Consider the following 24,568-nt stretch of genomic DNA (forward strand, 5'->3'; position numbering starts at 1 on the left):
ACAGTCAGGCAGCAGCAGACCCTGGGTCCCACCTTGCCAAGGGCCGAAGGAACATTGTTTAAGGATGTAGAAAAAGAAAGGGGTGATTTTTGTATTGCTTCTGCGTGCCATAGAAAACCACTACAATCTAGGGGAAAGGAGATGGAACGTAGCTGGAAGTTTGGTAACTTGTTTACAACAGGCTTGACGTTGGCCTCAAAGAAAAATTCTGCTCATGGGGGTGTTGAAAGAGGAGCTCAAAAAGCACAGACCCGCTCTGGATGGAGGCTGACAGCTCCAGCTTCCTGCCCTTGTCCTGAGGCCACCCCACCTGCCCCACTGTGGGCAGACATGGGTTGCACACCAGGGAACCCCCTGCTGCTACAGGCTCCGCTGCCACCTCTCCACACTCATCTCCCAGGGGAACAGAAACCAAAACATGCTCAGAAAAAAACCCTACATTCCCAATGAAACCCTTCCATTATCCTAATGCATCAGTTGCAAGGCTTGGCGTTGTGCTGAGAAGTCATCCTAAGCATCTGCTGCCCTTTTTGTGCCGGTCATGGGGCTGCCACGCACCAGCAAACAACATTTCAGACCTTCATCAATAGGTTTCCATTGCACACCAGGCAGGAAACTGGCAACAGAATGTCCTGCTTGGGGTTAAGTTGTTAAAAACAACCACATCCCTTCTCTTCTATGGGAAAAAAAGAAAAGGGATGTAGAGGGGGGAAAATACTGAAAAAGTGGAAAAATGAAAATAAATCTGCATCCACTTTCAAAAGGGAACTCGGAAAACCCTGGGAAATACTAATACCTTACTCAGTACTTTCCTTGTCTCTTAGCTGGGCTGAACTTTTCCCATTGCTGCACACACAAAACCCTGCTGTTCCCTTTCTGCAGAAGTGATGGTCATGAGTTAAGCCAACACAGCACAGCAATCACACGTTATCTTAATGACTCCCACTCCTGCATCTTCAGCACATTTCCTGAGAGCAAACAACTTCACCTTCTGAGAACTCCTGTCCCAAACCTCCGTGTGGACTGACTTCATTTTTTGCAATGGAGACCCACACCCTGGGAACAGGAGCATTCATGGAAACACCACCTGACCCATCCTGCTGCCGAAGTACCACACAGCACCTCTCCTAGGGGCAGCTCTCAGTTTCCTGAGGCACTGTAGGACAGATGGGCTGGGCTCTCTCCTTCTGCAGTTTCTGCTCATGGACACGGAGCCTTCCTTGAGAAGCAGACTGACACAACAGGGAACAGAAATCCCAGTTCATGACTGAAACCATGCTAGCATGGCTCCCTGCCAGAGCAGAAATGCCCTGCAGTTTGTCAGGCACATACGGTAACATTTTCTGTCTTAAATAATCAGCTTTTTGAAACAGCAACACGTGGAAGGGAAAAATAACCTGCTAACGTGCACATGATCCTTTCCTCTCAGATTTGCTAAATTCCCTCTCCTCTCCACACATCCTCTCAGGAGCTTCACTTCCCTTCACCCAGGGCAGATGAGCTAGTGAGGAACGGGGTATGTTTCACCCTCTTACAGCAGACACAGTCAAGCACGTTACAGCAGTCAAATTATTACATGGCACTTCCAGTCCAAATTCCACCGCTGGTCTCATCTCATCCATTACCTGTGCAATTACAGAAATTTTTATTACAGTTCACTGGGCAGTGGATGTGTGATGCTTCAGCTCTGTCCAGTCATGCTCTCATGTTCAAATCTGCCCAGATCCACTTAATCACAGCCCTCCTTCATCCCCTGCTGATGCTGCTGAAACATGTGCAGTGCTCCTGGAAGGATGAACACTACACCCACCACAGCCCCAAGGGCTGCAGCACAGGGAAAAGCGCTGTCTGAGAAAGAGAATCTATGAGGTTAATGCTGCCTCATCCCCACTTTGATGCTCCACTTACGTTGCTGTAAAGCACAGAGGTCGCGTGGCTTGTGCTACACATTGCTCAGTGAGCAGGGAAAGCAGCCCTGGGGAGTGAGCCAGGCGGCCGTCATCACCTCTGCATACAGCAAAAACTGGCCTGAAGGAAAATGACAAACAGGGCTAGGAACAAAACCAGCATAGAGGTTCTCAGTGGTGGTATGGGATAGACTGGTGAGCGTACACAAACACTGCATTTCAGATTTTAGCAAGAATTAGGGTTTGTTTGTTTTTCAATTGAGAAAAAAAAAGAGAGTATATTGTTCAGAGGAGGTCACTGGCAGGCAAAGCATAGACATGATGAAGTAAAGTCATTCCACAGTTCTGCTATCCGCCTGGGCAACACACACCACAAGGAAACTGTGAGTAAGGTTCCCATAAGGAAAACACAATTTGGAACTTAATGCAATCATTTGGAGGGTGTAAGGAATAGAATCATAGAATCCTTCGAGTGGGATAGGACCTGTAAAGGTCATCTAGTCCAATTCCCTTGCAATCAACAGGGACGTGCACAGCTCCATTGGGTTGCTCAGAGCTTGGTCCAGCCTTGCCTACAAAGTCTCCAGGGATGATGCACCCACCACATCTGTGTGTGTGTGTACAACAAAGCTTCAGAACTTCAGCTGGTATTTGTTAAAGATGAAGATGAAGCTTGATGAAAAAGGAAAATTTTACTGCAAACCACCAAGGTTCAGTCCTCACATCCTCCTTCTAGTCCTCCAGTATTGGTTGCAGTGGGAGATACTCTGCAGGGCTTCAGGGTCAGCTCCATGAGAAGCTGATAATATTCACACACAATCACCATCTGAGTAGCTCAGGTACAGAGAAGAGCAGCTGGCAGAGCAAGCAGCCCATCCTAGCAGGGGAGGGACCCTTTGGGACTACTCCTATCCTACAGAGCATGCCAGGCTTGTAGAAAAGAGCTTTCCTTTTGGGAACAAGAACATCCTTCTGCTCCTCTTTCTCAGCCCTAACTGGCAAGGCTTTTTTCCTGAAGCACCATTACTTCCTAACTGTTGTATAACTGTACTTTGCAGCAGTTCAAATTTGAGTTACGAACATGAATATGATGCCAATTATTGTAAAAATAGGTATTAAGTGAGCGCTCTATTCAGGAAAGGCATTTGCTCTATTGTACACCATGCAACTACGGCAACAATAAAACCCTGAAATAATATTGGCTACTGGAGCATTAGCTTGCTCAAACATATCATCAGAGACGTGGGATTTTCTCAGAAATTTCTGATATAACTTTGCCAGACGGAAGGACCTGAGATGAGCTGGTCAACCAAATCCCAGCGGTGGAGCACAGCCAGGGCTTGAGTGCCTTGGCCTGTAGCCTGGCAGCCTGCACAGCCCAGCCACGGGACTGCCTGGATCTGGGAGGTGCTGCATCAGTCCTGACTGCAGCTCTTGGCAAAGCGCTGCTCTGACTGACAGCCCTGCCTGTGAAACCTGCAGTACAAAATGGGATAAATCCAGGTTCACTTCCCATGGGGTGCAACGGGAGTTCACTTACTCCACAGCTGAATTTGGCCTATTAAATACTCTAGGTTTTAAAGACAAGAGTTTAATTCTTGGTGTAATCTGTCATTTGAGGAAGGCACTGTATAGGAAACAACACTGAAGAGCAGTTTATGTCATACAAGGAAGGCCTTCCTTCTCACAGTGTGCACAAATTCTAGCCCAAGTGTTTATTCTTGGAAAGCAAAAAGAAAACTCATAGTACAATCAGCTTCTGGCTTCTCCTGAATTCACCTGCAACTACACCAACCAGTACATCTGCAGGGCCAGTTTGGATCTAACCATTAGATAGATGGAAAACCAGCGAGACAAAGCTGGACCCATTTCAGCAATCTCCTTTCACACTGGCTAACACCGAGCTTTTGGTGATGGCAACTCCTAAACAACATATTCAGGTCATGTTTATGACAAAAAGACAACAAGACACAGCACTAAGCTCTGGGAGTGCCCATCCCATCCCATCCCATCCCATCCCATCCCATCCCATCCCATCCCATCCCATCCCATCTCACCCCATGCCATTCCATCCTCATCCCTTCCCACACCATCCCATCCTGCTCCATCCCACCCCTCCATCCCTTGCTGTTTATTCCTCACAGACTCGCTCAGCTCACACCAACAGAGAGATTTCTGAGCTGATCAGGACAGCATATTCTTTAATGTCATGACTTTCTCTTCCTCAGAACAGCAATATAGTTTGAAATCTAGTTTGCGGAAGGCAGAACTGTGTTTATACTTGTCAGAAGTTACCCAACTTGGCAACACTTCTTCCCATCATGCAAATGTCATAGCAGTCACTGCCAAATGCTGCAGAGGCAGAGTTCAAATCACTACTTCCAAGGCTGTAAATATTCTGAAGAAACACGTTGCACAGTGTACATGCTATGTGTTCGCACATGCCTGGAATGGTTAAGTAGTCATAAAAGGAGCTTTCTGATTAAAATGTAAATTTGGAAAAGCCTAAACATGACCTAGGATTACATCCAGGGAACCCTGCTGAAAATCTCTGCTATGAAAATACCTCCTTCACTTCAAAACCTTTGGTTTTACAATGCTCCTATTCTCCTCAGACTCTGTGCAGTTGACCCTTCTTCAATTCCTTTCCTCCAGCCATGCACTATGAAAACTGAGATGCAGCAGGCAGCTTTGGAAGGAGCACAGCCCTGCAGGAGTGCTGCATCAGCTGAGTGGACAGCAGCTGGGGCCAGTGTGGGGCCCCTCTATTGCTTTCCTTTCCAAGAACACCGGAGATTGAAGGCTTCCCTGCGAATGCAAAACCTTTTCCTGCTGACCGAACTCTCTGGGGTTGCTGTGACCTTCCAGGCTGCTGACTTGGGGGATGAACACGCAGTGGATCCAAGCAGAGTGTGCAAATGCCACAACACCTCCATGCTTAGAATCTGAAGTCTTGCAGAAAGGAAGGATTTAGTCACTAAGTTAGCAGGGAAACACTGCTGCAAAAGCAATTGATTCTGGTACATTGTGAGATGCGGAGTTTTTCCCTTTCCAGTTAGGGCACTGCAGTGACACAAAGTGGAGGGTTTCACTGCCGCTGCCCCTGACTGGTCACAGTTCTGCCCTTCTCTCTACAGCCCCAACACCTCCTGCCTGACCCATGGGTTACATTTTCCAGCATCTCAGCATCTCTCTAATGACCACCTCCTCTGGAACAGCTCTTCCTAGAGGAGTTCAAAAAGAAAAGCAGTACCTTTGTCAATGAGCTCCTCAACCCAAGGACAACCCTCTTCCTGAGAACCTGAACATTTTCTTACACTTGGGGCAAAGGAAAGAGTCCCCTGTCAAAGAGGGTGTTCCTTACTCCTCTCTTCTCACTCTGCCAACAGCAACACCACCACTCTTCTGCCTGTTGCTTAGATGGATCTAAAACCCCAAAGGCTTTCAGTACTTGCTATACATCCTATGGTGAGCCCTACACCCACCGTCAATAATTCTTCCAGGAGCAGAAACTGAAAGTTCTCAAAGCTCTCCCTGAAGTTACTAACAAACAAATGAGTTAATGAGAAGGGAATGTGTTACTGGGTAATTCCAGGTAGCCAGCTATCTCATGTGCCAACCCAACAAATATGAGATGACGTAGCTAGCGGAGGTCAACACTCCACATAGGGTTTACATTGACCAGCTACAGAGATAAAAATATTTCCTGTGCCCTGCTGTTTCACTGTTTGCTTTTGAAGGAGGACACTTCAAAAGGCAGAACTTCAGGAAACCAAAGTAAAAGGGAATTGGGTTTTTTCACACTTGCCCTTAAGCGTTCCTGTGGCTGGTCTAATCAGTAGTGCAGTGCTCTTTTGAATGCAGCTGATGATTAAAGCCCACCTCAGCTTATGACAGAGAACACTGATTTCTCACATAGCTTTCACCTTCCGGAGACAGCATTTTGATGCAGGAAGAAAGGAAGTCAAATGAGATGTACATGTTGTGGTATAAGCCAGAGGAAAAGCAGAACCAGCTGCTGAACCCTGGGATCAGGGCGCATTCTGAAATGAACATCTGTCCTGGTTCACTCAATAGTCAGCAAAAAACGTGCTAGGAATCTGTATGGACACAAACCTCCCAGCTTGTTCCCTATCTGGAAAGAACCGTAGCTGTGCTATTTTCTATTCTCTCTGTGCTTATGTCCTTCCTCCCTTCCGCTCACCAGAAAATATCTCAGCCATACAGGATTACCATCCGCGGTGACCGGCCTGACCTCAAGATACACAAAGACGGCTACAAAGTGCAGCAGCCCAGGACGGAGTGGGACTATTAAAGGCACTTCAAACCCTACGCAGTTACCAAGTAACAATTTAACATTTGCTTTAAAAATGACAGCACTCCCGCAGAAAGTAGGTCATTTCTTCAACATCAAATTCAAAACAGACCATGGCTGTGTTCATTTAAACCAGTTATTCTGGTTATCGGGCACTTCCCATTGCTATCTTAAGCTGAAACCAACACTCTGCGCTATACCCAGAACCCAGTGAGGCAGTGGAGATGCTCAGATCTGCCCAGGTTGGGTCATTGGGTATGCACTGTGGCACAGATGCCCATGGAGGCCTGGGCAGGGGGCTTTGTGTGGGGGTCTCCCAGCACTCTGTCAGCACAGTCCGCACTAAAAGCCTGGACTGGAGCCTCCTGCTGGGCAGCGTCCTTTAGGAGCAGTGGGCAAAGGTTCCTATATCCAACATGGGCCCTACTGAAGAGCCTCCTGCGGTGCAGCTGGAAGCAACCTCCAGCAGTTCTGGGGAAAGCAGCACACAGAAGGGCCGGCTCCTGGCGCTGCCCCCGCTGAGGTCAAGCCCACACCAGTGCTCTTAGTAGGCACTAAGGCAGGCAGACCCAAAGCCACCATGTACAGAGGTGACTCGCTGGCGCCATGGGAGCTGGAGGGGATGGCGCATGCGCAGCTGGGTGACACAGGAGGCAATGCTGCCCACCTCCATCCCTGCTCCTGTCTCTGGGGGAACAGCCGTGGGGTGAAATAAACCACGTTGCCAAGGCCCTGCCAGCCCAGGAGCCAGAGCTGTCTCTTGGGCTCGCACCCATGAGGCCTTCCCTCGTCCTTCTCCTCCCAGCAGGGCTGGCTGGGGCTGAGCCTTCCCTCCCACCATCCCCCATCCTGCTCCTCGCTGCTGGCAGGGAGCAGGTGCTGCCCAGACACCTGAGCAGCTAATGAGCTTTACACGGAAAGTTGGATTCTGCTGCTATTAACATCCTGGTGACACCTTTCTGACGGCCAATACCTACTGCACGCTGTGCCTGCATGACGGGAGACAAGAGAGATGATGTTTGGAAAGAAACCAGCTACAAAGTAGTGTTTCCCTCACGCTGTCTTTATACAGTGTATCTGATTAGTTTCATTTCCCTGCCTTTAAATGTCAAGTGCCTCTGTTGCAGACACACTGTATTTTTTGTGTCCCTGAAGCCGGTTGCAGCAGCCGGGAGGAGCATTGTGTGTGGGGGGGGATTGCTTTCATGGTGCTCACACCTTGGGCTGCACAGCCCAGCAATCCGGGGCAGAAATAGGCTTCCAGATTGTTCCTTGCCACTGCTGTTTCATTTCCAGATGGCAGCAGAGCAGATTTGTCATTCAGTGCTGATCTCCTTAGGCCCTCACCATAAGGTCTGTGGTGGTATTTCCCCTCTCTTCCCTGAATGCCCTCAAATGCTGGGCAGAAGGCATCTGGTTCTGATAAAAGAAGATATGAGCTCAAAGCAACTCTGTAAGTAGCAGAGCGTGTGTAGGAGGACAACAACCCCGAAAGCTGAGTGTGTGTGTGATCCCAAATCCCAAAAGCTGAGTGTGTCACAGAGCAGCAGAGAGCTACAAGGGGAAAAGCACACAGATCTGCAACCATGAAACCTGCAATTCAAGGTTTGTTCCTTAAAAGCAGACCTTCAAGTACAGTGCTAGTGAAAGAAAACATCAAGCAAATGGGAGTCTAATCCAGAAGTAAAAAGCCGTAATATAAGCAAGGCATGCACACATTCTCTGCTGAGCTTTCGGGTCACCAGCAGCACTGAGGACACTGCGGGTACTGCAGGCAGCACCGACACCTTCCTGGGCACCGATGTGGTTGAGGCCATGCGGCTGCAGCACAGGGGCTGGCTCATGGCTTTGCTGTGCCAACCCCCTCCTCCCTCCCCCGCTGCAGTTCTGCGGGAGGCCCAGCGCTCCCCGGGGTCATTTCACTGAGCTTCGGCTCTTCCAGGAACTCAGAGAGCTGAGAGCCGACCCTCCTCCATCCGGTGCCCAGTGGGAGCATAGGAGGAGGCTGTTCTAAGGATGCTAATTGAACGCTGCTTATTAAAAGGAAAAGAGAATAAGACACCCTTTGCTCTATGAGCAGGGCAGTAGGCATGGGAGCAGCTGGAAGTGTTCAGGGAACCAAATGATGCTGCTGTATGTCCCTGTGTCCAGTCAGGACGCTGAGCTGTGCCCACACACCTGGCTGTGGCAGCTGCCCATCACCTGGAGCTGCAGACACGCTGTGACTCTCACTCCTCTCAGTAAATAGAAATGGAGTGATACACCACAGACATTTATAACAATTTGCTTTCTGCAGAGTTTTCATCCAAGGTTTTCTAAAGGCTTTATGTAAATGTGCCAAGTTCAGCACAGGTGTTAATTTTATCATGGCTAGAACTCATCCTTAATCTAAATATTGATGCACGAGTCACTAAGGGATGTATAGAATTGCTTCATACAGCTCCATACACAAAACAAAGCTGGTGATTCACTCCCAGGCAGCACCTCTAATCAGCAGTCTGGAAATGGAAGAGCAGAAGTGCTCACATATCATTTAGAGAGGTGAAAGAGACAATCCATAAACATGGCCAGGCAGGATGCAGACATCGTAGCTCATGTTTTTCCAGTGTGTTGCCTTGAGCTCTCTGCCTGTAAGAGCACATCTTAATCCCACCTGAGCAGATGACCTCTGATCCTGGGCAAGGTGAAGTATCATTGAATCATAGATTCATTAAGGTTGGAAAAGACCTCTAAGGTAATCTAGCCCAACCATCCACCTACGACCAATGCTGCCCACTAAACCACATTCCTTAGTATCATATCTACATGTTTGTTGAACACCTCCAGGAGTGGTGACTCCACCACCTTCCTTGGCTGCCCGTTCCAGTGCCTGATTACTCTTTTGGAGAATAAGTCAATATGGAAGAAAAAGCCACTTCTAGTGATAGTGGAAATTTCAGATCAGAGAGATTTCTCCTGTGACTGAAGAAACAGGGAGTCTCACACCTTTTGCACTTGTTCACAGGTCACTGCAAAGAGACAGGCACGTTTTGCAAACACTGTGAGTCAAGAATTCCCACCTCTTTCTGGCTGCTCCAAGCTCCCCACTGAGCCAGTGCCCCCTGTCTGCCTGCAGGTTGCAAGGGTTCCAGCAAGTGGGAATTTCCATGCAACTGCTGGCATGACAATGTGGCATGGAGAGCACCCAGAGGGAAGGTGAAAGCAGCTTTGCACTAAGAGCTGACAGAACGTGTGGCATAATTCAGTGAGCCCAACTGCCAAGCAGAACCAGGCCAAGTTGCAGAGGATGCTCAGTTTCTCAATCCCAGGCAACGCTCATCATTTGCAAAGGAACTTGCAAGCACTAAGACAGGAAATAACGATGCATTTAATGTCTGGAAGGGAGTTTCACTGACAGGATAAAGGAAGATCTGTAGCAAAATGTGTGAGCATTTAGGGAGGGGAAGGATCTCTTTGAGTCAGGATACCTGTTTCCCATAAGAAAAGAAAGCTCATCACCATCTTGATTGGGTACCTCAGAATAGGTAACATTCATAAAGTTAAATCACCAATAGTTTCTTTGAGGCAACAGAACAGAGCTTGCTTGAAAGCTGTGGGGTCAGAAAGTTGCATCTTGTTTCAACTCTGGGAGACACACATAGCAAACAAGCTATATGCAAGCTTTCTTAAAAGGAAAATGAAGAGCAAATGTGACATTGCATTCACCAGGAGTTCCTTAAGAGTCCACAAGCAGACAAGTGACTTGCTGTACAAGCACCATCTGAAATGTGGGTTCTACCCGCATGAGCAGCAGCAGCTGACACTGCATACAACTGAGTACATCCTCTCATGAGGCGCTGACACCTGTTTGTGCCAGTGACAGTAATGGAAAGAGGGAAACAATAAAGATTCCTTTTTTCACTTTACACGGTATAGAATTTCTTATCTTCCCTGGCTCTGTGTTTGCAGCAGCAAAGCAACAAGCCACAAAGACAAGAAGTACTATCTAATTATAAACACGTGCTTGCATCCAAAAAGAGAATACTCAGTGAAGGAAGGAAAAATGGAGGCATGAAGGAAAAAACTCCTTGTGCTGTTCTAGCTGTGTTCAGGCAAGTGAGGACACCCTAAAAGGCCAGAGAATAACTCCATTAAAGCAGAGTACCTATAGACAACCCAAATATTCTGTTCCTCCACCCCTCAAGGTTTACCACTGAAAGATAACTGAAAATAAACTGAATCTGTTAGGAGAGAAAGGAAGATTCCATGAGAAGAGTCTATGGGCAGCCTCAGAAAGACAGCTGCAATGTGCATGTGTTTCTATCAGCGCCCATATCAACCACACACCAGCAGAGACTCAGGAGACCGTAGAGAAGCTGTGACAAGAAATTTGTCTCCATTGAGCACTTGCCCTTGGGGTACACAAGCACACAAGGGAGGAATCAGTGCACATGTGGAATGGGCTGTGGGAGGCTGGATCTGGAAGGGCTTGGATTCAGAATTTCAGATGCTTCAGCTGAGCGAGAATTGTGCAGGATCTATGTTTCAGGTAGGAAGGATGCTTGCTGGCACCAGGAGATGCCTCGGTCCTGTTCTTGTCCCTGGCACTCACCCACATCATGCTGTCCCCATGCAGGGGTCTGTGCCTGGTCTCCACTGAGCACATCAAGTGGTTAGAGAGAGATTATCCTGGCGCCGCACCGCCAGCCTTCTGTTGGCTTTCTAGGAACGAGCTAAGCTTTCTGATCTCCTACTGAAAACTGAAAAGCAAATTAAATGGTAATAAAACCTTAATAAAGAGCTACTCCTCTGCATTTTAATTAGTTGCTCATAGAAACCGAATACATCTAGTAGACAAAGAAAACAAAAGCCAGCGAGGAAGTTGCTATGGCTTTGATGGAAGAGCTACTCCAGCAGCATAATCCCATGTATCTATTAAGGTTTTAACATGAGGAGCAAGAATAGCTGCCACCCCCACTGCTCCTAAAGACCAGCAAAGCCCCTTCCCAACCCCGCATGCCCTCAGGCACACTCCAGCCGGAAAGATTTTGCTTGCTGCCATCTGATGGAATTTTCTTCACAGTGGAAAAATACACATAAAAAAAACCCCCACCAAAATTATAGAACAGAGGAAGGTAGAAAAGCAGTAACACAAATTCTGACCAAACCTAGAATCAGAATCACAATGAATACGTTTGCTTGCTGATGGTTTAGAAAGGCATTACATGTTAAAGCTACTCCATCCAGGGAAAGGCTGACAGCACTCAAGGAACAGCCCCCGGAGACGACGCGTTATGCCTCCTCTTCCAGGAAAGCCACCCCTCTGTGAGTGCTACACTCAAAAATAGAAAAACCAGGCACTATCTGCAGCCTGCAGCGTTGCTACACAGACTTACTGAAGTATCTTAGAAGCCAATATCTAGTTTCAACATTTTCTCCCCTCAGACCTCTGTTAATTGGGAGCCAACCCAGGGCAAGTCAGCAGCTGCACAGCAAAGATGCAGTGAAATAGTGCTGTGAGAAACTTCTTCCTGCCAGGCTGCCAGCAGTGGTTGGAATAATTTTATCTTGTAAATGAGGAGCAGAAATAACATTAATTTGTCAGCGTCATGCTGAGCACTTTCCTTAGAAGCATTGCAGGGTTCGGAAGAAAAGTTCCTGTTGTCTCTCTTGGGAGTAGAGAACCTGGGGCAGGTATAAGTATGGAGCAGGCAAATGATGGACGGGAGAGGAACGTGTGGGCCATGGCCCAAGGCAGCCTCAGCCCTGATTTATGGCTCCTCATCTCATTTATCCAAGATCATGTGGCTGTGGGAGGTTACGGGGTTCAGAAATCCCTGTCTGGGCCCTTGGCACCCTCCTCACTCTACCAAGGAGCCGATGACTGATGGCGAGAAATTTTGACCTTTTAACTCCATATCCCTTTTTTAAATTCCTGTGGTCACCACTGGTATCTCCTGCATAGCAAACTCTTTCTCCCGCTCCCCCAAGGAGCCAAACAACGTACTGTACTACAGTTTGGAGTGGGGCATAAATCTTTGGGCCCTTCTGCCTCCAGGAACGTTTCCAGCCCCGTGGCATGACTCCAAGCTCTTGCCCCTGCTGCTGGGGAGGCCCAGGTCACTGGACGAGCTCTTTGCCATCCTTGGAAGGGCAACGAGAATTCCCTGAAGTGTCCCATGGGGCCCGGGGCCACACTTCCCAGAACTGGCGGCTGCTGACTCGGCTGAGCTCTTCCTAGAAACACTGGGCCCTGCTCTGCAGGCGATGGAGGCAGAGGAGGGGCAGGAAGGAGGGCGGTGGGGAGGAAGCTGCATCGCGCAGACCCTTTGGTGCTCCTGACATTCCCCTCTCCTTTCTCATGAGAAGTCCAGGAGGATTTATTTTTACCTTGTTTTTAACTCTGGTGAGCACAGGGAGAAAGGGATGATGCCAGCTGCAGGCTGACAGCAGAGATCCCAGGACTTGCTCTCAGCTATGAGTTTCTGTCCACAAATCCCAGCTCCTAGACTGGGGAATGACTGCAAGAGCACCAAGGCATCACACCAAAACTTCCTTCACTGCATGTTCTACCAGGAGCATCATCAGTAACAAAGCTTATAAAGAGGGACGTTTGCCTCAAAACTGTAGCTTACAAGAAGCTGAGCCTAACACAGTGGGAACGAACACTGCCACCAGCTCCTCACATGCTGGGCACAATGGCCACGTGCAAGTCCTGCCATGCCACCACGTGTCTAAGAGCTTTGCCACACCATGAGCATTTTCATAGAGCCAGCCAGGCCCTGATTCCACCCAGAGCAGCTGCAGATACGTCCCACCCCAGAATAACAATGGAATTCATTTCTAAAGAATAGATGTCTGCTGTGGGAGGCTGGCACATCTGGCAGCAAGTTATTTTCTTGGCTAATCACGTGCCAGTTCTCTTGCTTCAGGAAAGCTGTGCCAAGGTGATGGAGAAAGAACATGGCACCTGGTATGGCTGCTCCCCAGCAGTTGGCCATGGACAAGCTGAGAGTTTTCAAAAGGAAGTTCTCAGACTGGAAAATGACAGCCAGAAAACACAGACAGTGGTGGATGGGAACTAGGAGGTGAAAGAAAGCAAATAAGCTAACTGGGTTTCCCTGCTCTGGTGGCACACATTTTACCCTCATACTTGGGCAGTGTGATGAAAGGTGACAATCTTGCACCATTTGCAGTTTTTTCCTGTCCTGTCCACAAGGTCACACTACGCAGCGTGTTTATTTGACTTCTATAAGGTCAAAGAAGAACATTTGGATAGCACACGAAGGTTACTATGGACTTTCACCTTCGCAATCTTAACCCAAGCATTAAGCAGTCGCAGTGAACAATATTTACTATTGTTTAAGCACATTAGAGAGGGCTTTTGGAGGACAGGTGGCATTCAGTGTCACTCTGCATCCTTCTGAACAGCCTTGTAAAATTTCTGTATTTATTAAAGGAAAGAGGAACAAGAAGAAACCATTAAAATCTGGCCATTACGATGTTTCCAGAACACACCGCCCTGAGCCCCCAGTACCTGGGAAGCTGTGTACATGCAGGGAGCTACTCACACTGATCTGTGCTGAAGAATTCCAATCTTCACTAGAATTCCAATTTTTTATTACCATTTTTATGGATCACTTACCTGGGGCTGCTACGCCACAGGGCTACTTTAAATAGCCAGGCAGAAGCTGCTGTAAGCAAGTCATGTGCAATGCTGCCTTTTCCATGGAAGCCAAAAAAACCACTGGCATGGCTTATCAGCACAGTTTATCTGGAAGCCTCAGCACACTGGAACGCTGTGTACTACACACCCTGTGCCATGGGTTGTAAAAGAGGGCCAAGCAAGCTCACAGCATCCAAAAGGCAATCTCATCCCACTCTCTCAATCCCTGAACTCCAAGGTCTATTTGGTGACCTTCCTCTGTTTGCAGTGGCCATGGGGTCAGAAATGGATTGGAAGCCTGACACTGGCCCACAGCTAGGTCACACTCTTCCATCATGAACAACTGCAAAGCCAAGTGGAGAACAAGCAGCAAAAATCCACCTGAGGCACCTCTGAAGGTCAGAGAGTGCAGGGTAAGAAGGACACGAGCTGATGCTGAAGTTCCATCAATGCTGCCTCTCAAGAAACTGGCACTTTGACTTTGACCCCACAGTGACCAACTAAAGAGCAGACCAGGCTGCCCTCAGGTCCAAGCCCCTTTCTGACACAGGGAGAGAAGGTGTGACAAAATGCACATGGATGTCACTAGTGGCATCATCAAGCTGTCTTTCAGTCCACAGACCTCACAAGTTGGTTTCCATGGATCACTGCAAAGATTCATGGAAGATGACTAATTAGAGGAAGCTTACTGATGGCAAGCTTTGAGTTGTTACGTTATGTTGAAAGTGGTGAAAACACCACCCTAGATGATGAGTTGCAGACAGTTTCTTTGAGCTCTGCATTGCCTTGGGTGGGGGTGGACAGGTGGCACTCCTCCTCATCCCACCTACATACCAAGTTATCTCCTTCCTCATTTAACTCTGATTAAATTCCAAGCTGCCTCCCTGTGTAATCACATCTGAAACAGAGTACAATAACAGATCCCAAACTCCCCCCAGCACCACTACAGGAAGAGTTAATCAAATGCTGAACCCCCTCAGACTGCACCAAAACTGCAAGTGGAAATGAGCATGATAGATATAACAGATAGATAGAAGGGTCTAAGGAGGGAAGCACAGGTCTGCAACAGGCTGTTGGAACCACCCCTGAGTTCCTGAAAAGCCAGAGAAAAATTGGCCTCCTGCACAGAGGATGAAGCTGCTCTCACCCCAAGCAGCCCTGCCAAGGACAGAGAGGTGCTGTGAGCATTCATCGAGGTCACAGCACAGTTACCCAGCTGTGCTGCACGCCTGGCAGCTTTCAAGAATACCTGAACATTTGGATGCAGTGTAACGCATGGAGAGGAGTAAGCAGCCCAACATTACCTGGTGCCAGGGAAATACAACTGAATAGAGAACTAAATGTAAAAAACACACCAATTCACGCACTTCTGTTGCCTTCTTTTCTCTCTTTTATTCAGGCCATTTCCCACTCTCATCCTCTTTCACAGCTGCTCTTTTCACTCTCCACTCCTTCCACTTTCTTCCTTTTCTATAAAAAGTGGCTCTTCATTTGATTTCCAGACCTCACAGCTGCCCTTGGCACTTCCACGGCACCCCCCTCCCTGTTAACCACTTTCTACACAGACCCCCAGCATCCCCTGTTTTCCCCCATTTTTGGTCCTTGCTTTTTGCCTTCCAACACAAATGCACACCCATCTGCTAAATAAAAAGGAATAGCCACTGCAAACACAACCAGGCACTTGACTTGCTTCATAACTCCTCATGATTAAAATAAATAAATAAAATTAAAAACGCAACAGAAAAAGAAAAGATCTTTCCCCTTTTTACTGTTCTCTATCTCTTTTATTTCTTTGGGGTTCTCAATGCTTGAACACAGAACCAAACTGAAAGTCAGTCCAAGCAGGACCAGCCCATTCTCCTTTAACCTCTCCAGCCACTGCCGTGCTTTTGCAGCAAACCACTCCTGTCACCTCTCAGGGTTCAGTTCTCCACATCACTGCTATGGAACTCTGTCCCATTAATAAGACACAGAGCCTCTTCCCACAGAGCTGCTATCCCTTCAGGGCTTTGATTGCCAAGATATTCAGAAGTTCTCCACTGTCCGTTTTTGTCCCACAGCTGCATCTGTAAAGCTGGACAGCCATGCAATTTATCACACCAGCTCCCCTCTGCTGCAACAATCTTCAGCTTGCCAGTGGGGTTTCTATGACCAAGACACGTGCAGAAAACTTTGGGAGCCTGAGCCAAGCAAATTGCACCAATGAGAAGTGATGACAGCGTGCCAGTGCTAGTTAATTCCCTGCCAATCACTTTATCAGGAACACTCAGTTGTGTGCTCATCTTTCAATTCCCTCCTGTGTCTCCACTGTCCCACCTTGCTTTCCTCCCCTCCTGACATGTCAGAGTGGTCCCTTCTCTTCCCACAAGTAGTTTAAAGAGGTGACAACAGCTCTAGGAAACAATGTAATATAAGCCATAAATAAAACACAGTGGTAAAAAGAGTGAGAAAGCACAGCATAAGCATTAAGATGATTTAGGTCCAGCCTGGAGCATCTTTGTTGTTGCTCAACTTGGAAACGTTGAGCCAGCGTCTATCTGGAACAGCAGCTGGAACAGTGCAATGCTGGAAAGTTATGATCCTTCTCCTCCCTTTCTTAGGAAGGCTGGAGAAGTAAAACAAGAACTAATTCTGTCTGATAGCAACAGGACAAGGGGAAATGGTTTTAATTAAAAGATGGAAGATCTAGATTAGGTGTTCAGAAGAAATCTTTTACTCAGAGGGTGGTGAGGAGCAGGAACAGCTTGCCTGGAGAGGGTGAGGATGCCCCATTGCCCCATCTCTGGATACATTCAAGACCAGGTTGGGTGGAGTCCTGGGCAGCCACCCACAACAGGGGGACTGAACCCAGGTGATCTTCAAGTTCCCCTCCAGCCCAAGCCATTCTTCTCAGTTAGCACCGATCTGCCACCAGCTTTTTGGCAGGATGGTCCCCCCCATTGCCCTCCTTGCGCTCCCTCCAGCCAGCAGCCAGACTCCTCCAGGAACTGGGAGCAGCACAGAGCACAACGACCCACGTGCCAGCCCTGACCACACAGAAGGGGCAACTGCTTGGAAGAGGAAACGCGTTCTTAAAGGAGAAGTCTTTTGCTGCTTCTCAGGATCTGGCTTCTGTGTAAAATGACACACAAAGAAACTTTCGCAACACGTACACAGTGAGGAATTTGAATTAGGGAAGTACAGATAAGTGGAGACGGCTCTGAACCAAGCTGGAAAAGCTGCAGCTCCTCAAGTGCATGCCATGAGATGAGAGCAACAGGCATGTACTAGGAGCTGGGGGAAGAAATAAAACAAACCACCACCCCTGAGGAGCTGCTGAACTCTGCTTAAACTTTTTATTTGACGCAGATAATCTACATGATTTTAACACTTGACTTCTGAGAAGGGAGGGGAAGTGAATGACTGCCAGCATAACAAATGAACTCCTATCAGGAAAGGGACAGTCTGGAGTAGCTGACCCTGAATGGAAAAAAGAAGCCAGAATATTTTAAAGGGGTGAATTTAACTCAAAAACATCAAAACTCGGAAGAGCCAAAAGCTCTCCTTTCACATCTTCACTACTGTCATGCCTCTTAGATCTATTTTCAGTACTTCTCATTCACATCACATGAGCATATAAAATGGTAGCAACGCACTTTAATAATCTTAAATCTCAGAGGTGTTGAGAGCTGCTGTGAGCCCACAGCTCCACGTCTGAGCAGTAGCAGTGCTTGGTGCAGAGCTGGGAATGCTCCTCTATGGGCTGCTTCCTGCTGCCAACCTGAAGAACAGCAACTGGGGATGACAACTTAGCAGACTGAGACAAACCTGCATTTGATTTACTGAGTGAAGCTTTCCAGTGCTTCTCATCAACTTCCTTTCATCTCCTCCTGGCTCACATACAGCCAAATGCTGCTAAACCCGAGAGGCCTTTGTCATCCTGTGCACAAGGTGGGAAGCAGCTCACCAAGGCTGCACCAGGATACAGCGGTGCTGAGCAGGGTCACTGCACAGGGGGCAAATATTGCCTGACCCAACCCGCACAGCTGGGGAAGATGAATAAAACAGGGAAATACGGGGCAGTTTGCTGAAGGTTTGGTTCATGACTCAACAGTCTAAAGTTTGCCCAAGAAAGGCTGGCAACCTGAAACTGATGTAAAAATAGTGCCTTTTTTTTTTTTTTTTTTTTTTTTTAATAATCAAAACCAGAGCCAATCAAAAGCACGTAACAAATCCACTGAACTTCAGGTTGTTGCTGTGTTGTGTTGCAACATTTTGAAACTTCCCAGAATGAGGCTTTTGTCTGCAGGACGGAGCCCTTTGCGCAAGGCTGAGATACGTCCTGCTGCTGGGAGCGAGCTCCGTGCACACAGAGCTGCAGAGCTCAGTGCTCCTCGGCAGGCAGGAGCGACGTGCTACACCTGTGTGCACGCACAGAGCAAAATGCATGCGCTTAGTTATTAAACTGCACCACCAAACCCTTCAGCAAGAGAAAGCTGTGGCTGCAAACTTGTCAAAGCAAGGGAACAGAAAAAGTAGGCAGCAGGGAAGAGGGCATGGAGGATGGGGAGCTTGTGGACTGGAATTTTCCTGGCTCTGATGGTTTTATGGTGGAGACAGGTGAAGTGAAACCTGAGGAGGGTAACTTTAGCCAGAGAGAGTGAGATAGAAATAAACAATATTATTCCTGGAAAGAAGGGGTAGTAGCTGTCCCTCTGCCAAAGTGCACTCCAGTCCAGAGCCTATTAGCGGCAGATTCCTTCCTGTGCTCCACCTCCCAGTGCCAGGGCAACGATCCCAGGTTTTGACGTCAAAGCTGCCTTTTGTTTGTTGCACAGACCTTCCCTCTGCAGGCTGAGCAGACTGCAGCACAGAAGCAACGAGGCAGAGGGCTCTGCTGCACCCAGAGCTGCTCTCATCACAAGCCTCCAAGGATGGCCCTCTTCCCACAGTACCAATTCCAGCCCTTACAGTGGAAAGCAAATAGTTCTATGTGTCTAAAGCGTTTTATTCCTGAATTGCCCTTTCACTAACCTTTCCATCAACTTGCACTGTGTTTTATCTTTCGTGGTTTTATCTTGCGCTATTCAGATAGCAAGATCTGCCAAGCGAGGACTCTTTCCATACACACGAGGCAAGACTGTAAATCTGCTTTGGAACCAACAGGTATATTTGGAGAAAATCTCCCAGCCCTCCAGGACAGGGCTCAGATACACGGGATTTCTGAATAGCAGGAAGAATGAAGCCTCTTGTTATTAGGAAATTTCCACCCCTCTGAACCTGCCACAGCCATACTGGTGGCTTCCCCAGGTGAGCAGAGTGCTCACAATGCCTTGGGCACATATAACTATCCCTTGGCTTTCCCAGCCACAAGCTGCCCTGGGGCACAATGGCACTGCCAGAGCAGGCTTCTCCTGCTAAAGAGCCTCTTAAGGATGCAGCTGGAGCACCTGCTGCAAGATTACGCCACCTCTAATTCAATACTCCATTATATCTCACAGCTTCTTTGTTTAAAGGCCAAAGAATTCAGGTAAATGAATAGAGGTCAAGAAGAAATGGAAAAACGTAGTCATGTAATACGCAAAAGAAAGAACAGGGCTGGTAATCAGCTGCCATGTGTTTCCGAGAGTAGATGCCAGCCTTCTCACATGCTCAGCGTTAAGATCTGACCACTTTCACAATGCTTCTCTTTGACAGCAGCAAACCTGACACTTGCTGAGCTAATCCCCAGTGGTGCCCTACCCATTCCCCTGCTGCTCAGACTGCCAGGCCCACCTTCCTCTTTTCCAGCAGTTCAAGACCCCTTCATACACGGCTGGGCTGCAGGCTCTGCTTTTCTTTCCTTTTGAAAGCTTAAAGTTGGAGACTTTCCATAGCTCCCCTTCTTGCAGGATCCTCAAACTAGTGCTTAATTTCATGATTTTTGCGTGAGTACTGCTGCTGGCTTTATATGTCTGTATTGGAATGCAAAACAGGGCTGTTATCTGCTGGGTGAGGCACAGGGCCATTGCTGCTGGAATGCAGCATTCCTGGGCTATAAGTAGTAATGAGATGAGCAGCATATGCTACTGCTAGTGGAGTCCTCTGCTGTCAGGACAGACTCGAGGTTCTCCATTCCTAGTAAAGCACTAATTTGTGAAGCAGAGAATGCACACTACCTGCACCCCAGCAAAGCCTGCTCACCCTATGCCACACAGAAAGCCACACTTCCCAAAGAACCAGCCTGTGTCCAGTCCCTGGGACAACCCATCTAACTCAATGCTGCATGGCACAGCTGTGAGGGGATGCTCAGTGAGGCCCATAGAGCCACACTCCCTGTCTTTCAGCCAGACTCTTAACACACATGCACAGAACCATGTGTCATGTTTCAGCTCTTGGAAGCTCCTTGTAGCACTTCCAGGAAGTCCCACTGAACACCAGGGAGAGGCCTGCTCCCTTCTGCTGGTCCTTGGGTGAGCAGAATGGGTGCTTTGCTGAGTGCATGCCCAGGGGCGATGCCTGGTGCTGTGCCAGGTCCTGCCAGCTGCAGGACCCTGAATGCAGCACGATGCCAGGCCAGGCTGCAGCTCTCTGGCAGTGTGCCCCAGAAACATGCATTGCCTTTGGAGTCACTGGGGAGATACAAAGGACTTCATGCAGCCTCACGCAGACATTTTCTCTAACATTAAGGCTTGAAAGAATTGAGCCTTGGGGATGACAAGCAACTTGAAGTTAATTTATGTCACACAGCGCTGTCTAAAATCAGGCTGTGATGCAGGAAAACTACTTCCCAGTATTGAAGAGACAGCTATTCCAGTAACTCAGCAGGGCCCTCCTGCTCCATCCAGGTGAGCGGCAAAGGATTCATCAGTGTGTTGAACCCTGTGCCAGGTCTTGGGAATCAATAGGCTGAAGGGCTGTCAGGGTGGAGCGCCTGCAGGGGCTGCTTTTGGCCTGCAGGCTGCTGAGTCTGAAGGAAGTCATCCTTTCCAGGCTCTCCCCTGCCACTACAAGGGCTGGGAATCGTCTTTTCTGAAGAAGAAAAGGAAATCGTGAGCTCTTATCTCATTGTGGGAGGGAATAATCAAGGCAGAGGCTCAAACAAAACACAGTAGGAACCTGCAGGGAGGCAGAAACAGTACTCAAAACCATGATGGCCACTGAAAGATCTGCCTTCAGCGTGCAGCTGGCCACAGGGCAGGGTCTATGCTGTGCCTACTTATGCTCTCCCAGCTCCCATCCTTGCTCTGCATCCCACACTTGGACAGCACAGGAGCAGGCCATGAGTTACCCAGGGGCCCCACTTGTGTCACTTCATCTGTAGGCATGGACCACACCAAACAAAATTCTTCCCCCCTCAACACTAAGAAGCTCCTCTGTGTCTAGCTGCTGCGGCGCATCACATTCATCCCACAACTGAACAAGTGTAGTGGAGATCAGGCAGCTCAGGGCTACAGCTGCCTTGACAGCTCCTTCTCTGTCAGCTTCTTTGTTTGAGATGCTGGTGTAGAGAAGTAAGGAAACAGAAGTCCTGGGAGGAAGTGAGTCAGGAAACCTGCAGCCATTGCAGGGGAAGTGTGACTCAGAGCGCACTGTGCTCACCGCTCCCCAGAGCCCTGGAGGAGGTGATAAGATTGTGCAATCCCCAAGATAGCTTGCTGCACATCCTAATTCTGCTGATCCTCCCAGGGGAGGGGTGCCTCTGCTGCGTACTGTACATTAGCTGATTTCTTAGAATAAGTGTGACAGCTCCCTGTGAGCTCAGCGCGTGGGAGGGGGAGATGCTGGGCTGCCTGCCCGAGCTGACAGAGCGAGGAGCTACAGAAGCACCGAGCTTATCGAGAGCGCAGCAAGGAGCTGGCAGAAACCTCTTGTTTAGTCTATTTGTTCTTCTTTTGGAGAGAGCGGGGACCTCAGTGTTTGAAAACCGCAGAGGAACCGGCTAAAAAAGCAGAGAGGAGAAAATCTGAGGAGGAAAGGAGGGCAAAGGTGGTGGCAATAGGAAGGGAAGAGGTGGTGTGTGGTCAGGTGGGCTGGCCAGGGGCGGAAGGAGGTAAATAACAGCAGGGCAAAGAAGCCGGGTCAAGCAAGGGAAGCCTGAAAGAAGAGCAAGGTGGGGGTAGAGAGAATGGAGAAAGATCACAGGGAAAGTCACTTAGGAGTGGTGAGGAAGGCACAGAAAAATCAAATGATGCAGAACCTCAGAGAGTGTAGAAACAGAAGCAGCACCGTGCTGAGGGAAAGAGGCAGCCCTCCACTCTGAGTTCTCAGCAGCCACCAGAGCTGAAATGTACATACTGGGGTACCCATTCATTGGTATAAGGGCCGCCACTGAAAAAGACCCAGAGTCCTATGGCAGGCGGCCGGAATGTGACAACATGGCCCTTGGTGAGCCATCCAGGGTCGGCTCCCTACCAGGAACACAGGCCAAAGCAACACCAGCACTCACTGCCTCCCATCAGTACCTGGGCCGAGCCCAGCACTGCCTGTGTCCGTACAGCACCTGGGGCAAAAGCACCTTGTATACTTCTGGAAATTTCTACTGCACAAAACACACCTGGCCAGCTGGGCTTCCATGTTCCCACCTGCTCCCTGGAGACACAGCCATACCTACTACATCATTCCCAAACACACGCTGTAGCTGCTTATGATGAGCTGAGAAAGAGCTCACTGTCCCCAGATGGACAGGGCTGTCATACATACACACTGGAAGCACACATGGGCCTTCAAAAAATCCCACTGCACAGTCAGGAAGGGTCCTGGCCCAACTGCTCAGGGTCAAAAGCCACGAAGGCACCAAGAACAAGGAACGAGTTAGGGAAATACAGGCCTCTTTCTACAGAAAACGTGCTCTTTAGAAGGGAATGCTCTGCTCTGCTCTTCCCAGAAAAGCTTCACGCTTGAACACAGAGGGTTTGTCTGTTTGAAGAATAACTAAACTGTATTTCAAGCACTGTTTCAGAGTCCTGAGTGTGCACAATACAAAACCACACCACCTTTCAGCTACAAATCCATCACGCTGCTGGTTTGGGTTCTGAGCCTCAAGTGACCACACTGTCCATTTCTGACTTTTACCCCCAGCTGCGGTGCAGCAAAGGTGCTGGCTGAGACTCAGAAGCCCCAAAGTCTGTTTGCATTTCTGCCCCGACCAGCTGGCTATCTTGGGACAAACCACTGCATGTCCCCAGGTTCCTGGTCTCTCTTTTCCCTGTGCCTTCCTCCCTGGTATTGAATGCAAGGCTTCTAGGTGTGGGCTGCTGGACAGTGCCTGTAATGTTAAATGCACTCCAGACCGCAAAAAGCTAAATGGCTTTAAATGGAAATAATAATGAGTACTTGAAGTTTCGTGGCTGGTATTTCTAGGACAAATGTCACAGCTCATGTGACCTAATGTCCTAGGGCCCCGAGCCTAGGAAGAACAACTGCACGCTGAGGGGCAGGCAGCCTGATCCTGATGCTTCTAGTAACAGCAGCAACATTTTTAGCATAAAAACCCAAATCAAAGAAAGTTCTTATTCCTCACCCATAAAAACTCAAGGCTGTCGGAAAACCAGTTAGCAGGAAGGCTATGCCAGATTTTGAGATGGTTATCACAGGGTCAATGAGACCACACGCTGCACCTCCTTATTTTGCTGCCATCAGTCTGTTACTTAGAAATAGCACAATGATATTGTGTTCCTGTATGTGTTTATCTGTAAGGCCGCAGTGCAAGGGCAGGAGCTTGGTATCACGCTTCGTAAGCACGAGTTAGTCACTCTGCCCCCCACAAACACTCTCCCATCTTACAGGCACGGTACAAGGCCAAGGCTGTGTCCAGCAGGGCTTTTGTTTAAACCATGTTCTGTGAGCCTGACTCAGCTGCTGACACCTCCTCACCGCACAGGATGCCTGCACTCTTTTGCAGTGGCTCTGGTTTTCCCTTTGAACCTGTGCTAATAGCAAAGCATTAGGTGGAAAAGTACTTTTCTAGTTACTGTTTTTCAAGATGCTGCTTGGCCTAGATCAATTCCAAGAACTGAGGCAGTCAAACAAAAACTTTTAGAGGCTTGTCAGCAGCACGAACATCACTGCTTTGGCAACTTCCCACGCTGCAGCAATCTGCACAAACCAAAATGAGACCACACGCAAGAGGAGGGCTGAGCAGCACTAGCAGAGAACGGTGAGTGGCAGCACCTTCAGCACTGCTGAGCACAGCTGAGGTGGTGGGCAGCCCCCAGCACTGCACCACTGCACGAAAACAGGCTTGAGCCTGAAAACCTCCCTGCTGCTTATCTAATCAAGGAAGCAGGTTGCAGTGCTTCCATGGAAGAGAAGAGAAGACAGGGAGTGTCATTTGCTCAGCTACCTCCCAGGAGGGCACAGTCCTGGACATGCCTTGCACACTGCTGCCTCTTTGCTGCAGACTGGAGTTGAGCAGCTGAGAACTCGATGGGGGCAGAGCATGGGCTTGTAAAATCCCAGTGCTTCAGCCCTTCTTCCTTTACATCCTGTGCCCAGAGAATCAGTAATTTCCACAAACTGTGGTGAGGCACCAAAACCATCTTATCAAGGCAGTTCATTTTGTGCAGCACCCAGCAGCAGCTTACAGAGAACTTGACATCCTGGGCTACCCAAACCCCACTCATTCTCTCCTCCTTTGTGTGCTCCATGACAGATGCCTCTGCTGTCATTCACAATGACATTCACAATGGGTTTCACTTCTTTCTGAGATGATCACAATGGGGAGCTGAAATTGGGAAGCAG

General features: G+C 48.7%; 1 protein-coding gene across 1 annotated transcript in view; it reads right to left on the reverse strand.

Moving 5' to 3' along the window:
* The window catches only part of LOC146758399 (uncharacterized), a 50,183-nt gene that overhangs the window by 10,192 nt on the left and 15,423 nt on the right, over positions 1-24,568 (reverse strand). The window lies entirely within an intron of this gene.

Source organism: Coturnix japonica, chromosome 15 (genome assembly GCF_054131305.1).
Source record: "Coturnix japonica strain WE chromosome 15, WE-NBRP24, whole genome shotgun sequence".
Classification (NCBI taxonomy): Eukaryota; Metazoa; Chordata; class Aves; order Galliformes; family Phasianidae; genus Coturnix; species Coturnix japonica.